A 17,190-nucleotide genomic window follows, 5' to 3' on the forward strand; every position below is an offset into this window, starting at 1 on the left:
CTGTACTTGATTGAGATTTAGCAATACAATTTGCATTTTAATTGTACACATAACATTTCGGCGAATATTTTGGAGGCGGTAATGGTCCCCTTACCTCTTGGGCCCCTCCTATCATATATCCTCCCCTGAATTAACATGCAAATTGGATTGCTAATCAATATCACCTCAATCTAACTATGCAGAGCCTAATTCTTCAGATCTACTGTGAATTAGGCCATGCTGACTCGCAGGGGCTCTTATTTCCATTTTTGGACATTAAAGGTTTCATTCTTTCATGCTTATTTATTTTTTGGTCTCAAAGGACCAAACCAACTGAGCCCAGTCATGGCTGCAACCTATCAACAAAGCAGCATCGTAGAGGCATCGCTGGACCTGGGGAGAGTGTGTTTAACTGATTTTATTATTTTTATGTAGGACAAGCTGATAGAGCTAAAGTTGTATTCATAGAAAACATTTTTAAAGTTTTTATCCCCTTTCAACTAATTACAGTTGTATCACGTCCTTTTAGAAATACTCTCTTTGGAAGGTACAGGGGTGTAATGACCTTAGTCGCAGAGGTCACGACTGCCTCCGCTTGTGCAGGTAGGGGTCTGCTGATGCCAGCAGAAACTTCAATTGGATGTGCGTCCAAGGACGCTCATTCAGATGAAGTGTATTGTGGCCCACAGACTCATCACGTCCGTACTCGGAAATACCTGCTGCCAGCCAATCAGTGTTCAGCATCCAGCATCTGATGTCGGCGTGCACGTGACTGGGGGCACATGGCAGTGACGTCAGTGAATAGAATGGTTTATTTTTTTCTGTGCATTAAAGAACAGCGCCAGAATGAGGGACATATTACCTGGATGGGTCCCAGGATAAGGGACATATACCAGGATAAGGGACTTATTACCATGATAGTGCCCAGGATAAGGGACATATACAGTACCAGGATGGGGGATATAAATATCAGGCTGGGGGAGATATACTGTATATGTGTATCTTCATACTGTATATATAAAACACTACATACATATGACCTTTGTCAGGCACAGCGTTTGGAGGCCGTACAGCAGGTAATCTGGAGGATGTGCACTCTTTTTCACTATAAAATAGTCACTTGTTGTCTCTCCCTCAACAGGATGATGTCCCTGGAAGTACACCGGAGGATTTCTCATTACAAGCTTTCCTTTCTCCTTCACAAATAAATGCTCTTTTGGAGGTACAAGATGTGGATGAAACACAAAGGTATAAATATCTACTACACTTCTTACATAGCTGATACCAATGCTATTGGACATCCCTTGTTGACACTTGTGTATTTTTTTGTCCTTGCTTACTGCAATTTTGAAGATCCTGAATGCAGAAATAATGTTGATCGCTGCATTCATACACATGAATCTCTGAAGAGGCAATTTTCATATGGCTTTTATATGACATATCTTACATTATTTAGGCTACTTTCACACTTGCTTTTTTTGCGCTGCGTGCGCAGTATGCGTTTGTATGTGTTTTTTTTGTGTTTTTGCGCATGCTTTTTTTGCGCTGACGTGCCATGGTATTTTCTCCGCCAGAGAGAGAAAGCCAGTGACTGAGGGCAGATATTAATAGCCTAGAGAGGGACTATTGTTTTTGGCCCCCCTTGGCTAAAAAAAAAATCTGCCCCCAGCCACTCCAGAAAAGGCGCATCTATAAGATGCAGATTTTCTGGACTTAGCCTCTCTATTCCCATTGCCTTTAGCGGTGGCATATGGGTTAATAAAGGGATAATGTCACCTTGCTATTGAAAGGTGACATTAAGCCAGGTTAATAATGGAGAGGTGTCAATAAGACACCTATTCATTTTTAATCCTATAGTAGTAAAGGGTTAAAAAAGACACACATTAATTAAAAATTCTTTTATTGAAATAATTACGCAAAGTTTTTGACCAGATTTATTATTCTGCTAATCCAACTGAATCCCTTGTTCTCCTGTCAAAAAAAATAAAAAAGCAACAATATCCATACCTCTCTGCAGTTCAGTCAGGTCCCCCGCTACAATCTATCACAAGGGGTTAACTAGTTTACAACAGGGACCGGTGCTAATGCTACCGGCCCCACTGTAAACCACTGCCGAATGAGTGAAATCATGTCTGCACAGGCGCCCCGGCTGACTGGGGATGAACTGATTAGCGTGGGAAAGTTTCTGAACTTTTTCCCACGCTCCTGAGTTCACCTCAGGTTAGCTGGGGACTCCGCACAGCCTCAGTGAGATCAGCGGTAGTCAGTGAGGCTGCGCAGAGTCCCCGGCTGACCTGAGGTGAACTGACAGCGTGGGAAAAAGTTCAGAAACTTTCCCATGCTAATCAGTTCATCCCCGGGGCGTCTGCGCAGACATGATTTAGCAGCTATTATGCTATGTAGAACTCTATGAACTAGAAATATATATGTGTCTCAATGACATGTATATATATATATATGTATATATATATATACAGTATATGTAGTCTATGTGTATATATCTATTCTTTGTATTCTTTATTAAACATGTCAGTGTTATTTTACTCTACAGCGCACTGAATTGCAGGCTTTTGTAAAGGACACTGGTGCGTATTTCTCGCAAGCCACACGTCTAGTCCGTGTGTAATCCGTATTTTTCTCGTCCCCACAGACTTGCATTGGCATTTTATGGGTGTAATACGGTGACAATCGCAGCATGCTGCGATTTTCTCAGCTCGTATAATACAGCAGAGAAAAAAAATTGACTGATGGGAGCTGCCCCATAGATTAACATTGGGACGAGTGCAATGCTTTTTTTTTTGCGCATAGCACTTGTCCATATTTCTCGTTAGTGTGACTCCGGCCTTACACTCATCTCCGGTGCTGGCAGTACTAGTTAGACCAGCTGTTCTCACACTTCCTCCGGATATATATGATATGTCCGAAAGCGGGGAGACTGAAGCCAGTGCTGTCACACGATCCCTGGGAGAGCCAGTGGCGATTCTGCTGGAACGAAACCAGCATCAGAGACAAGTATAGGTGTTGTTATTTTACAAGAGGAAAATATAGGGATTCAGAAGAGAATCATGGAATGTTAGAATTGGAAGGGACTTCATAGGTCATCGTGTCCAACCCCCTGCTCAATGCAGCACATGTTTCACTAAACCATCTCAAGCAGATGTCTGTCCAGCCTCTGTTTGAAGACTTCCATTGAAGGAGAAGTCGCCACTAGTGATGGGTGAACCCCCCGATGTTAGGGATCGACGGGTTCGCCCGAGTTTTTTGTAAAGTTAGAGTTCGGGGCCGGAGATGACGCAACCTTGCGTCCGAACCCCGAACTTTAACTTTACAGATATGGGCCATTCTAATTATACTTACCTGTCCAGCGACCTCCTGTCCCACTGTCTCCTAGCCGCATCTGCTTCCAGGGCCGCTTATTAACTGCAGGCAGTATTTACTGCACTCGGCAGTCTTCAGCTTCTTCCGGCAGTGTTCGTTCGTGTGCCCTGGAAGCAAATGCGGCGGAAGACAGCGGGACGGGAGGATGCGTCGCTGGACAGGTAAATATAATTAGAATGGCCCTAGACCCGAACCCGAACTGCACCCGAACTGTAACATGGGTTTCCACTGCTACAATTCGGGTTCGCCCATCCCTAGTGCCACCTCTCATTGCAGCCTGTTCCACTCATTGATCTCAATCACTGTGAAAAAGTTTTTTCTAATATCTAATATGCTTCTAATGTTTCCATGTGCAAATGAGAATAAGAATGATCCCTCTACACCAGGGGTCTCAAATTGCATTCCTCGAGGGTCGCAAACCATACGTGTTTTTGAGATTTCTTTAGCATTGCACAAGGTGCTGGAATCAATATCTGTGCAGGTGATTAAATTGTCACCTGTGCAATACAAGGAAATCCTGAAAACATGACCTGTTTGAGACCCTTGAGGAATGCAGTCTGAGACCTCTGCTCTACACTGTGATATCCCTTCAGATATTTGTAGACAGCTTTTTAGTCTCCTCTCATCCTTTTTTGCAAGCTAAACATTCTCAGATCCTTTAACTGTTCCTCGTAGGACATACTTTGCAGTTCGCTCACCATCTTGTGAGCTTTTCATTGACCTTCTCCAGTTTTTCAATGGTGGTACCCAGAACTGGACACAGTATTCCAGATGCGGCCAAACCAAGGAGGAGTAGAGGTGGATAATTACTTCACGTGACTCTATACTTTATGCTTCTCTTAATACATCCTAGAACTGTGTTTGTCTTTTTTGCTGCTGCTTCACACTGTTGACTTATGTGCAGTCGATGATCGCTTAGTATACCCAAGTCTTTTTCACACGTGCTGTTGCTTAGTTCTATTTATCCCATTCTGTAGATGTAATTTTATTTTTTCTTTCCCAGATGTAGAATCTTGCATTTCTCCTTGTTAAATACCATTCTATTAGTTTCTGCCCATTGTTCAGACTTACCTAGATTTTTCTGAATCTTTTCTCTGTCTTATCTAGTGTTATCTATTCCTCCTAGCTTTGCATCTTCTGCAAATTTGATCAGTTTACTTTCAGTTCCACTATGTAGATCATTTATAAAAATGTTGAACAACAGTGGTACAAAGATTTGTGGTACCCCACTTGAAACACTCTTCCAATTGGATGTGCACCCATTTATTACCACTCTTTGAGTACGATCACTGAGCCAGTTATGAATCCACCTAATTGTAGCCTTGTCAATCCTATTCTTAGTCAGTTTTTTCAATAAGGATTGTGTGAGATTCTTTATCAAATGGTTTGCTGAAGACGAGATATACTATATCTACAGCATTTCCCTGATCCACCAAGTCAGTGATTTTGTCATAGAAGGATATTAGATTAGTCTGGCATGACTTGTTTGCTACAAATTCATGTTGACTCTGGTTAATTACGATATTCTTATTCAGGTACTTACATACATGCTGTTTAATAATTTGTTCAAAGATCTTTCCTGATATAGAAATAAGGCTTACTGGCCTATAATTTCCTGGCTCTATCGTCTTTCCTTTTTTGAAGATAGGGACAACATTTGCCCTCCTCCAATCTTCTGGAACTGCTCCTGTACTCCAGGATTTTTCAAAGATTCTGACTAGTGGTTCTGTAATTTCCACTCCTAACTTTTTCAGCAACCTAGAATGTAAGTTATCTGGACCAGGAGATTTAAATTCAATTAGATTAGCTAAGTGTTCCCTCACCATCTCTCTGTTTATAGATGGTGTGGATTCTTTTATTCCTTCGATGGCACCGTGAAGATCAGTTGATGTTGCATTTGCTTTCTTAAGAAAACACAGATGCAAAATAGGAATTTAACAGTTCAACCTTCTGAACATCATTTTTGACCTCTTCATCTTTTTTATTTTTAAAAATCCTATAGCATCTTTGACGTTTCTTTTGCTTTTTACATACCCCCAAAATCCCTTTTTGCTGCATTTTGACTCCCTTGCAGTTCTCACTTCATTATTGTCTTTAGCTCCTCTAATGCTTGCTCTGCATTCCCTGAAAACAGCATTATATTCTTCTTTAGATATACCGCTCTCTTTCCATTTAATATACATTTCTTTTTTCCTTTTTAACAAGTGATTAAGTTCTGTGATCACCCATCCTGGTTTCTTTAAATGCTTCCAATTCTTCCTTCTTTTCGGGATGGTTACTGATTGTGCAGTGAGAATTTCATTTAGCAAAATCTCCCATCCATCTTTGAAATTACTGTCTTTTAGAACATCCAGCCATACGACCCTCTTTCTGAGGTCATTGAAATCTGCCTTTCTGAAGTTCAAAACTTTAAATTCTGGGTCATCACTGGTCTTCTTCCTCTTGCAATTTAAAATTTGAGAATAGCATGATCGCTGCCTTCCAAATTCCCAGTTGCCTTTACTTCCTCAACCGTTTCCTCGCTGTTGGTAAGAATTAGGTCCAAGATTGCAGATCCTCTTGTTCTCTCTTCTACCTTTTGAAAGATAAAGTTGTACGCAAGAGAAGATAAAAATTTTCTGGACCCATTACTTTTTCCTGAGAGAGATTTCAATCAAATATCTGTATAGTTAAACTGTCCCATGATCACTATGTTGTACTTTTTTGTGAACAGAGACATCTGATGTAAAAAGAGTTCATCCATGTCTTTAGTCTATCCAGGTGGCCTATAGTAAACACGTACAATAGTGTCCTTTTTGTTCTTCTCTCCATGTACTCTTACCCAAACAGTTTCTACAGAGCTACCAGTCTCTGAAACTTGGATCTCTGTGGAGATATACGTTTTCCTAACCTACAATGCAACACCTCCTCCCATCTTGTTGTGGACAACCCCTTTAAGGTGAATGATACACAGTAATGTTTGTACATCCATGAAGATTGGGAGGTGGTGGTAGGTTTTTATGGGTATTTTTTGCCATGTTCTCTTATATTTTGAATTCTTTATCTAATGTGGGGAATGTTTATTTGTTTATGAAAATGGAATAAAAAGAGAAAAAAAATCTACAACCAGAAAAAAATATTAATTATTAAAAATACTATAGGTGATACATTGCCTTTAAAGTCTCTGAACGAAAAAAGTCCTGGTAACCTAAGCAAAGCCTACTCTGTACACACGAGGTTCCCAAAATCTTGGCTTAGGGCACAGTTTCTATGGTATTTTTATTATTTAGGTACTACTATCCAAAAGATCAGAACTACTTTAATGCATCCTGAAACATACCAGGGATATGAGGGTACAGACTATGACTACCAGATATCAGTGACATCTATGAGAAAGGATCTGGATTATATTCATGAAGTCTGACAGATACTGAGAAGTGACTGCTGGAGGTTTATGATCATGTAGTACATAATCCATAATTTATATAGTTTCGAGAGCAGCTATAACACAGCTTAGAAAGCTTTGAAAACCTAAAGCTTATGGAACTTTATTGTGCTGGAAGCTGTTACATGTTGACTCATCTCATGCTTTATGTAATCTCTGTACTTGATGTGGCATGGTTGGATTTGTTGGATCCAGCATGCTACATATTCAGATTTATTTGGTTTATCTTTAAAGGGGGTGTTCTCAAGATCACATTGGTGACTCACAGGGTTTAAGATCAACAATTACTATATGCAAATGCAATTAAGTTTATTTAATGAAAAAGTCTTGATTATAGATCCCTAAAATATCCCATCTTTACTCTTTATTTACATTTCATTGGGTCTGGGTCCTGCCCCCGTATATTTCAAGGTAAACTACAAGAGTTAGGGTCCATCCTCATTGGGTACACCTTGTCGCAGTTGGATAGCGTTTACGCTCTTTTGATCATATTAATGTCAACTAAGTATACCATGTTATTTACATGTACTGTTACCATTTACTTACTTACTACCCGGTATTTTGCTCATTTAGTTTTTATATTAAGTTTTATCTGTTAAATGGCCACAGGTTGAATGTGCATCCATGCATTGCACTTATACCAACATATGTTCCGGCTCTTTTCTTTGGTTTTGCTTTATTTTTTTGTACTTTGTACATACAAGGGTGTGGCTCCCCCTTTTTGGGCTGGTCATCTTGTCAATATAGCTTTATACAGGCAGGTGCAAAGCGGGTCTGGATCATGGTCTTTTCCAGTGTATTATTGATGAAGGTTATTTTGATATGGAAACTCTGATCAAAATACTTAGATGGGTACCAGAGAAAACCTGATTCTTGTGGAACATTTACCTCTTGAAATGTAATAAAACCATCCAGAATCTTGTATAATTACATTAAAGATTTTTACATTTCCAAATGGGGAAAAATATACAGAAGGCTTAAAAAAGAAAAACATACTAACTTTCCAAACACTGCTGCTCCTCTTCCAGCTGCCATGGTCCTCTGACTCTCTCCATACTTCTTACGGGATGGCCATGTTATCACTGCAGACAATCACTACGCTGTAGTGGTTTTCAACACATCAATGTTGACGCTAGTGTTTGGCTGTAACAATCGCATGGTTTGCGGGCAGTTATGGAAGAGGAATTGCAGCAGATCGGTTACATGAGTAGGATTTATTTAAGATTTTTTTGCATATGGTTTTTAAAGCAGTGATGGAAAACCACTTTAAATACCGAACAACAATAATGCTTCGGCACTAGTCTCTTAAATAAGAGCAGATGTGCAATTTTTCGGCTGTGGCTGCTATGCTTTGCACGGAGATGTGCTGTTCTGAAAGAGCTAAGAATTGCTGATTAGTTGAGGTGCTGGGTGTCAGTTCTAAGGATACGTCATGAAAATGATATGCTTGGTCAAAACTGAGGGTCCTTGCAGTCAGACCCCCAGTGATCAGTAAGTTATTGTTAGGCGTCGGATTCCTGCAGCTGCACAGCAGGAATCCAGAGCCATACATCCTGCGGTCTCCCATTCCTTTCCGACCACTCAGGGACCTGCACAGCAATCTTGGCGATCCAGGCGCCCTGCTCAGACCAGCTCTCTGGGTCTGGATGTTGTTGCCACCTCTGGACCAGCAATGGTAGCGCAACCTGCTTTGCAAGAAACCACTCCAGAGGCTAAGTCCTCTCGCCGCGCTACTGGGCATGCCCACGAGACGATCTCCCAGTGGAGATCGGGGGTCACGTGCTCAGGTCCTTGTCCTGATCTGATTGGCCCATATCAGCGGTCTGGAAGGTCCCGGAAGTGCATGGCTATAAAAGGCCCACATGGCCGCACGGCCATGCGCTAGTATAGACTGTACTTGCTATGTGTGAATGGTGACGGATGTATGATTCTGGTGACTGACTCATTATAAAACCCCTTCCCTCTGATATTACGCATGTGGATAGGGAATTAGAGTTATAGTCAGTGCCAGTCAGTGGTAAGCCATACGCCCCAGTGCATACCGCACCACTACACTAGCGTCCGATAGTGTGATGCCTCACGGCACTGTCGTACAGCGGCAGTAGTTACCGCCACACTGCAGTTAGCAGTACTTACTGGCGTCCGTGGTAGCGACGCCGCACGCACAGTAGGTCAAGACGGACACCGACCTCTGCCTTGGGCTGTGTCCTGTTACCATATACCTTGTGTGCACACCAGCTGAGACCTGCGAAGCTAACAGGCTCGGCGTTTATGCTTTATTTGTACTAAAGCGCCTCTGTGAGTTTAACAGAGTCTGCTCTGCGCACCTCGGGTGACCTTTAACCCGAGCGCAGTATGCCGCCATATAGCGAGTCTGCCATTACTCAGCAGCGGTTGTTACACCTACTGCACGGTGGACCCCGGGCAGCGAACGCACTTCCTATTATTTATATTTAGTGCGTTCCGCCGTCCCTAACAGTTATCATATTGGGTATTGATAAATAATTTTATTTATCCTTTCATACGGATTGTTTCTCGCCATCATTCAATGAAAGTACATAGATTATAGCACTGGATGGACAGAACTTAATTGTCCTTTGCTCATCCACACACAATTGTGCCTCATCTGTTTCACAAAGTGTATTCTCTTCTAATGAGAAGTTGAGTACAACTCTCCTATTTTAAGAGATTTTCGCTTGAACGAATCTTCATATTATGCAAAGTATTACAAGCCCTGAGGTTAATGAAATACCATCCTAATGACTACTTAGAGTTCACTCTATTATAATTTCTCTGCTTCAGATTTTTTATATTACTTATGTTAGTTGGTATTTTACATTAAATAGAACAAGGCAATCAGTCTTAAGATTAATGGGTTACATAGAAACTTTCCAGCTGTTGTAAAAACCACCTAGTACAAAGATGGATCTACTCAGGGGCAGACATACCATTGGTCCAACCTGTGCAGCCGGCAAAGAGCCCAAGAGGTAAGGGGGCCACTTTCACCTCCAATGCAGCAACCAGCTTCTGGCACAGACACATACACGGTACTTGCACATGGGACATCTTCCGTCTTTTTCCGCCTCTAGATCTACTCCGTCTGTCAGTGATCACACTGGGTCGATAGTAGTACAATATTTACTGGTTCCTTCTGCTATAACCACACTTTAATGTCTTTAGAAAAGTAATCAATGATGTTAAACTCCCTTTGTAACTTTAAAATGAATGGAAGAAAATTATATTTTCTCATTTATGTTAGCTCTCTGTGGCTTGCTCCATTAACAAGGCAGCATACTGATATATAACTCAGACAGGGATCACAACGCACTTCTCAGACTGGCCAGTGGCTCTCTCGACCCGAGCGTAACAGCCTGTATTTCTATGCAGCTATCATGTTGGATCGGGAGAGCCGCCAGTAAGTCCGAAGCATTGCGTTGCGATCCCCATCCAAGTTATATGGCCATCTGACTCTTCCCTTATTCCTATTTGTATGGAGAGCAGAGTAAAGCAATCCTTCGCCCAAGACCTGAAAAGTGACCATATATTTCTCTTAAACAGTCACCCTGCCTGGTACTCTTGTTTACCTCCTGATGTCTTCTTCTCTGATTGGCAAGTCATTCTTCCTGCTTCTATGATGGTTGCCACAGCGGCATTGGAATTGCGGGGGTAAATCTAAACCATACCTCCACTGACTATCTTGTGCTGTAAAGTAGGGAAGGCAGAGGAGATGTGGTTTAGACTTACCCACTGCACTCCACATACCACTTTGGTGTACATCTTGGAAACTGAAGGTGAGCGTGTAGCAAACACAGGTCATTGGGTAGGGTGACTATATATAAGCAATATAATTGATAACTAACTGGATAGGTGATAAATGCATGATCAGTGGGGGTCCCATGTCCACTGCGTGATTGGATTGGTATGGAACCTGCATGACCACTGCTCCATCCATTCTGTATTGTTTCCATGCATGTACTGTATACTATCGATCCCCATGAATAAAAGAGTGAACACTCTTCAATCACAACAACAGAATTCTCTTGTTTGCTTTCTGCTATAAACTTTCAGAAAGTACCAACAAGGTGGATGTGATTAGCAAACAGAGCACTTCAGCTTTATGGAAGAGGAGATATTACCATTGCCTACGGCAGACATAGACAAGAGTGGTGTTGTGCAGGAAAACAACAGAAAGTACCTTGGGCCTCTGTTTTTTGCATCTGCAGTGATCCAAGAGGTTGGACCTTAGCAAGTCATTCATTTATGGCATATCTTACCAACATATATAAGGTTGGAAATACCCCTTTAAATTTTATAAAGTAAGAAATCGACTTGGAAGCCGACACGTCGCTTTTCCCAACCCCAGGCAACACTTTATGTCATATTTTAAGAAAAATAATAATTACAGGCAAAGAAACTCTCTAAACAGAAAAACAGGGTACATTTGTTATTGTTTTAATAAAAAATGGAGTTTCATTTTGAAAAGAAAAATTAAATATCTGTAATAAAAATCTGTAATCTAAATGTCTATTTTGCACAGTTTTTCTTTTCTCTGAATATAAATGCTGAATGTTTTTCAACCGGCAGGTATAATTTCTTTTGTCATAAAAAAATATTAAAAAATTAGGAACTGTAACAAAGTGTGGATGCGCACATATGTATGGACAATACCGTTGCAACCAGAATGTTGCCCAGGTGAATTTTCATTTTTGTAGTTTAGTTTTTCCTCCCTTATTCAATGATCCTTAACTTTTTTTTTCTGTCGACATAGAACTATTATGAGATCTTATTATTTTTGTGGACTGAGTTGTAGCTTTGAGTGACACTATTCGTTTTACCATATAATGTCCCTGAAAAATAGGAAAAAAAAATTCAAGTAGGATGAAACTCATTTCTGCCTTAGTTTTTTGGGTTTGATTTGACAGTGTTCATCCAGCGGTAAAAATTGCCTGAACACATAATTCACCAGGTCAGTAATATTGCGACAATACCAAGCTTGCAAATTTTTTTTACTATGTAAACGTAGAAAACAATTAATACATTTGCAAAAAAATAAAAAAACAAAATTGGTGTCTGTTGCCATTTTCTGAGATCATTAACGTTTTTATTCTTCCCTGTGTGAGGGCTTATTTTTTCAGTGGTGAGCTGATGTTTTATTGACAACACTCTGGGGTAGATATCATTTTGGTTACTTCTTATTTTTTTCTATTTTGGGGAAATTTGTTGCTTGAGCATGCGCAGTCAGCACTGCCCGTGCTCTCAGATCACATCCCAGCCTTCATATCGCGCGGCCACAGATCCCGCCCCGCCGTCACTTATGATTTATTCACACTGCGGGGCTGGGAATCTCAGGCATGCGCAGTAGTTATCTGCGGCTCTCATGCCCTAGATTCCCAGCCCCACGGATCTGTGGCCTCGCGATATGAAGGCCGGGATGTGATCTGAGAGCATGGGCAGCGCTGACTGTGCATGCCCAAGAAGATATAGTACAGCTCGGGCGCCGCATTTCAAAAGAAAACTGAGGAGGCGGCGCCAAATACGAAATGAGTGATGGATGCGAGGCGTCTGTCAGAGAGGGTAAGACCTGCCCCCCTGTCAAATTTCAGGTATTTTTGAACAATTTTATAAACGATTATTTCTGCGGTGGAACGGAAGCTAAGTAACAGAGCCACCTTGACAGAATTCGACATTAGTGCTGCACAAGGTGGCTCTTTTACTTAAAATCGCCTGGGGGGGTGACAGGTTCCCTTTACCTCGAGTTTTTTAGTCCCCTTAGGGCACCTGAACCTGTCCAATGCCACAGTATTTCAATATGTAGTCTTGGTCTCCTTTGAAGCTCAACCTTTGGTCAGGGTCATACTTGCGAGTACAATGCACAAAACTCGAGCGAGTCTCTCGCATCAATACCGCCGGCACTCGGGACCAGAGTGTGCAGCTACATAAAAATACATGCTGCCGAACACTCCTGTCCCGAGTGATGCGAGAGACTCGCGCGAGTTTCTTGCATTACACTCGCAAGTATGACCGCGGCCTTAAGCAAATCCTAGGCTGCTATGGTTCTCTGTGTCAAAAGGAGCCGATGGAAATCGGTATGTTCAAAGACCAGCATGCATTCCACTTACATGCCGCTGATTGAAATTGGCAGTGCCGCATATGGAGCTGACTCATCTCCTTAACCCGCACCACACACCTCAACCCTACTCCATGAATCTGTCTTTGGACATTAAGGGGGTTAAAGGAATTGGCTACTTTATCTTAATTTTAACAGATGTGTTGGCTGCAATGTATATTAATTTACAAGTTTTACAGATTCTCCTTCAGTTGTTAGTGCATCCATCCTAACAGACTGCACAACTCTCCCACCTTCAGGATAGCTGCCGATGGAGGATCATCCTGCCAGATCTGTCATCAGCCTTCTTCAACTAAAAAACACTTTACATTAAAAAGCTGTCTAACAATTGGAGGAGGCTGATGGACAGGTCTGGTCACCTCTTTCTCCACCAGCAGCAATTGAAAACAGGGAAGTTGAGAAGTCTGCAGGAGGAGAATCTCTAAGGCTACATTCACATATCTGTTGTAAACAGACAGCACACTGACCCATAGAGTTTCACTGAGCCATACACACATCTGCTTAAAAATGGATCTGATACGTGTCCCTCAGAGCATCTCCTGTTGTGAACACTTTTGACCTGGCCTCTGAGTTTGGGCTCCCTCTGGTGGTTGCTGCTGGTAATGGAGCTGGTCTGGCTGACAGAAGTCAATCACCTAAGGAGGATGATTGGAGGTCAGGTGTTACAGACTGGAGAGATTTAAGTGAGCAACCTTCCCTCAGTTGTTGCCGGTGATTTGTTTTGCTTCCTGAGCATATTTTGAAGTCTGCTTGTCTCCTGCTCTGTCCTGCATCTTTCAGATAAGTTAGTTGTCTTCTTTCAGATAAGTTATTTGTCTTCTTGAATCTTTTTTGCATTGTATCCATTTTTTGCTTGTCTCTGATATTTGCTTAGCTGGTGTGAGTTCAGCCTGGTTCCCTGCTGGGACCTGTGCTTGACTCTGTTCCATATGCCACAGCGTATGTTAGTCTTTTTAGTAACCAGTTCACACCAGAGTTCTGATTTAGTGGGGGAGAGGTCGTGTGGCCTCAATATTTTTGCATATTAGACATGTTGGATTTTTCTTAGGGTTTTTTGCGTGATTGCAGACAGTATCCTTTCCTGTCCTGTTCTATCTAGACAGTTTGGGCCCCATCATTTGCTTACTCTATATGTGCAATATATGTTCGGGGGCTATCTTTTCCTTTGGGTTCTACTCTGGGGCAGTTTAGCTTTCCCATTTCTCTCTGTAGGCTTAGTTAATCCTGTTGCTGTGCCAAGGTGTCTAGGGCATCGTAAGTACGTCCCACGGCTAATTCTAGTTGTGTTGTCAGTTTAGGGGTCTGCAATCTGCTAAGCTACCAACCTCTCTGGTTATCTGGTTGCCTAGTCTATTCCCCTCCTATCCTCCTCGGTTACCTAATCATAACAATCTTCTATTCTCATGTTTTGCAGATCAGAGTTGGGTGTTTAAAGCACCACGCCAGCATTTTTTTTTATTACAGCGCTGGAGTGGTACCACAAATTTAAGTTCCCTTCTCCTAGTATTATACTCACCAGCCACCATCTCAATCTCTTAATGTAAGTAGATGAGACCCCCTTTCGAGCCTCGTTCTGGCCTCATTCTGGCTCTTATAGACTTAAATTGAGTAGTGACATCTAGATCGAATAGCAGCAGAGAACTTAAATTATTGGCACCACTCCAGAAGAAAAATAATGAAAAAAACTGCTGGAGTGGTGCTTTAAATTTAAAGGATCCGTTAAAAGCAGCTGAAAAATGGAAGATGTACTCTTTACTTCATTGTGTTATCCATTTTTCACTGATCCATTGCTAAGAGTCAATGTAGACTGTATATTCAGACTGTCTACCTGCTTCAGCTTATAGAATTGGAAGAGAAAATAAATGGAGGCAAAACGGATGATTCACAGAAGAATACAGTCCGATTTTAAGTGATGTAAAAATGAAAGTGTAAATGTAGCCTAATACCAATATTTGTAAGTGCCACACAATCGTCCCCAACACATTTATCAAAATAAAAACAAAGATAAATTAGCCAACCCATTTAAAAACTGGAAAGCTGCAAAGTAAAAACAAGGTTTCATACAAAGTTGTTTGTTACTTTGAGTAACTGTCTTATTACTTGCAAATATATCAAACCTAAAGCTGTTAATGGTTTATTTGACCTAAAAACTGACTGCAACTCACCTGACAGATTTTCTTCTGAAAATTTGCTGCTTCCCTTCCGGTGCTCTTCTCAGCAGGTCGTACAAGGTTCATATAGCCCAGATCACACTTTGAATTTTGATGCAGATTGTACATGCAGATATTTTTTTTTACTAAGAGACTTATAAATATTTCATTTCTCATTAGATTTCACTCTGCTTTTGGCTTTAAAAAATACAAAAATAATAGCCCCGTATCTGCAAACTGCATCAAAATGCTAAATTTGACCTGAGTCTTACCAGGCATAGACAATGAATACGTCTCTAGGATAAATAGATCTAAAATCTGTTTTCTGTGCTGTGACGTGCCAACAACAAAGTTCACACATTAAGAAAAAGAGTTTTAGCACAAACTAAGTTTTAAAGTAGCAAAAAAGTCAAAAACTAATATAAGTGAAGCTTAATGACAGGCTGCAGCTATCATTAACACTAGACTTCTGTGAGATCCAAAGCAATATGCTCCTGTAGTATAGATGGTGCAAATCGACGAGCAGGACCTGTTCCAGGGGCCACATTATCTATGGCTTCTGGATAGGAGCTCTCAGAACAGCCTCCTAGCTGCCAGCATCCGAGGGTCTTCTTTTGATTGTCTGGCCTTGCATCACATTGCAATGAGATGTAGTGTCACTCAGGCTAATCAAAAAATATTGATGTGTTCTGCTGACATTCTAATGTGTGTGTGAGCATTGGCCGACTGATGGTCAGGAGAGATGTTGACCTAGCACTTCTGATTTTGGACTGCCTGCAGCTTTCTCATAGAGAACAGAGGTGTCACAGGTTTACTGTGACAGAGAGGAGCCAGAAGAACACAGCATCTGACTTCTCTACTCCTGCACTGATTAAAAGCACTTCACCTTGTTATTAAATGGTGTGGGTTTCTTTTAGCAGTGCAGGCGTTAAGGCCCCGTCACACTAAACGATGTCCCAGCGATGACACTAACGATCTGACATGATGGGATCGCTGGGACATCGTTAGGCTGATCGCTGGTGAGCTGTCACATAGATGTGGCGCCCCTGAGGGTTCAGTTGCCACAGAGGTACTGCACCTCCTCCTAAGGTGTGGTGCCCCACCATCCAGGTGATTTCGAGGCTCCTAACCATGTTTCATCACTCGCATCCCACACAACACGGTAGTTCAGCAAAGCCACATTGCAGCTCCCTGCTTAGAGTGTAGCATAGCACCTTTGGTGGCTCCCTGCTTGGAACACGAAATGTGCTGGGAGGCGGGTGGAGTTAGAATACATAAAAGAGTGGGAAGGTTTAGAATTTCAGTCAGTCAGGCAGTCACTCAGAGAGGAGTGAGGAGAGAGGATCCCTGAGAGAAGGATGGAGGAAGGAGTGCTGCAGCTGCCTCAGTGATCTGAGCCAGCTGGCACGGGAAAGGAAAGAAAGAGAAGGACATTGACCAGAAAGCTGATCTTCCATAAGAAGGAAAGAATAGTACGGAACGTAGGAGTAAAAGGGAACAGAGGACGTGGGTTAGAGGAAGAACCCTGCCTAGAAGTTCTAAGCGCAAGGCCGGGGCCTGTCCCACGAGGTTGTATGGACAGTAATGGTTCTGCAGCAGACACCGGTGGAGTAGTGGGCTGTAAATGCACTACTCCCATCTGAGACTTGGGGGCACAACAGCAACATTGATAGTGAGCTGGGACTCAGGAGTAAGGAGTCCCCGAAGTAGGCTACAGCTGTCTGCCGTACAAGTAGAGTTCTTGGGAACATCGTCAGGAGGAACTCCAGTGTAACTCAGTACTAGGAGATCTTCACACTTAAAGAAAGGCGCTATAGAGGAGACGTTCAGAAAGGCACATGTTGGCTGAGTGTTGTAAGGGAGCGTCCTATCTTGCCTGGAGGTCGACTGAGTCCCTGACCCGGAGGACACGGCACGGAGGCAGGCACCTGTGTGTACTACAGACTGTGAGTAAAGCTTTGGAACTACAAGCCCTGGTGTCCTCCATTCATTCCTGTGCCAACACACCTGGTACCGCTACATCTGGGTACCAGCTTCTACACTGCCTGCGCCTCTCAGCTACCCCTACATCTACACTGCCCTGGGACTACAGCACCACCTGTGGGGAGCTTCACCATCTTGGCTGCAACACA

At 42.2% G+C, this 17,190-nt stretch overlaps 1 protein-coding gene across 1 annotated transcript in view; it reads left to right on the forward strand.

The window, feature by feature from the left end:
• The first annotated feature begins 1,125 nt into the window (after window positions 1-1,125).
• Window positions 1,126-17,190, forward strand: part of CABCOCO1 (ciliary associated calcium binding coiled-coil 1) — a 245,455-nt gene continuing 229,390 nt past the window's right edge. Inside the window, exon 1 of the mRNA XM_073548291.1 lies at window positions 1,126-1,227. The gene's annotated coding sequence lies outside the window, so the exon portion shown is untranslated. The remainder of the gene's footprint in view (window positions 1,228-17,190) is intronic.

This window comes from Dendrobates tinctorius, unplaced genomic scaffold, assembly GCF_039654945.1.
Source record: "Dendrobates tinctorius isolate UK_male_01 unplaced genomic scaffold, ASM3965494v1 ptg000156l, whole genome shotgun sequence".
NCBI lineage: Eukaryota > Metazoa > Chordata > Amphibia > Anura > Dendrobatidae > Dendrobates > Dendrobates tinctorius.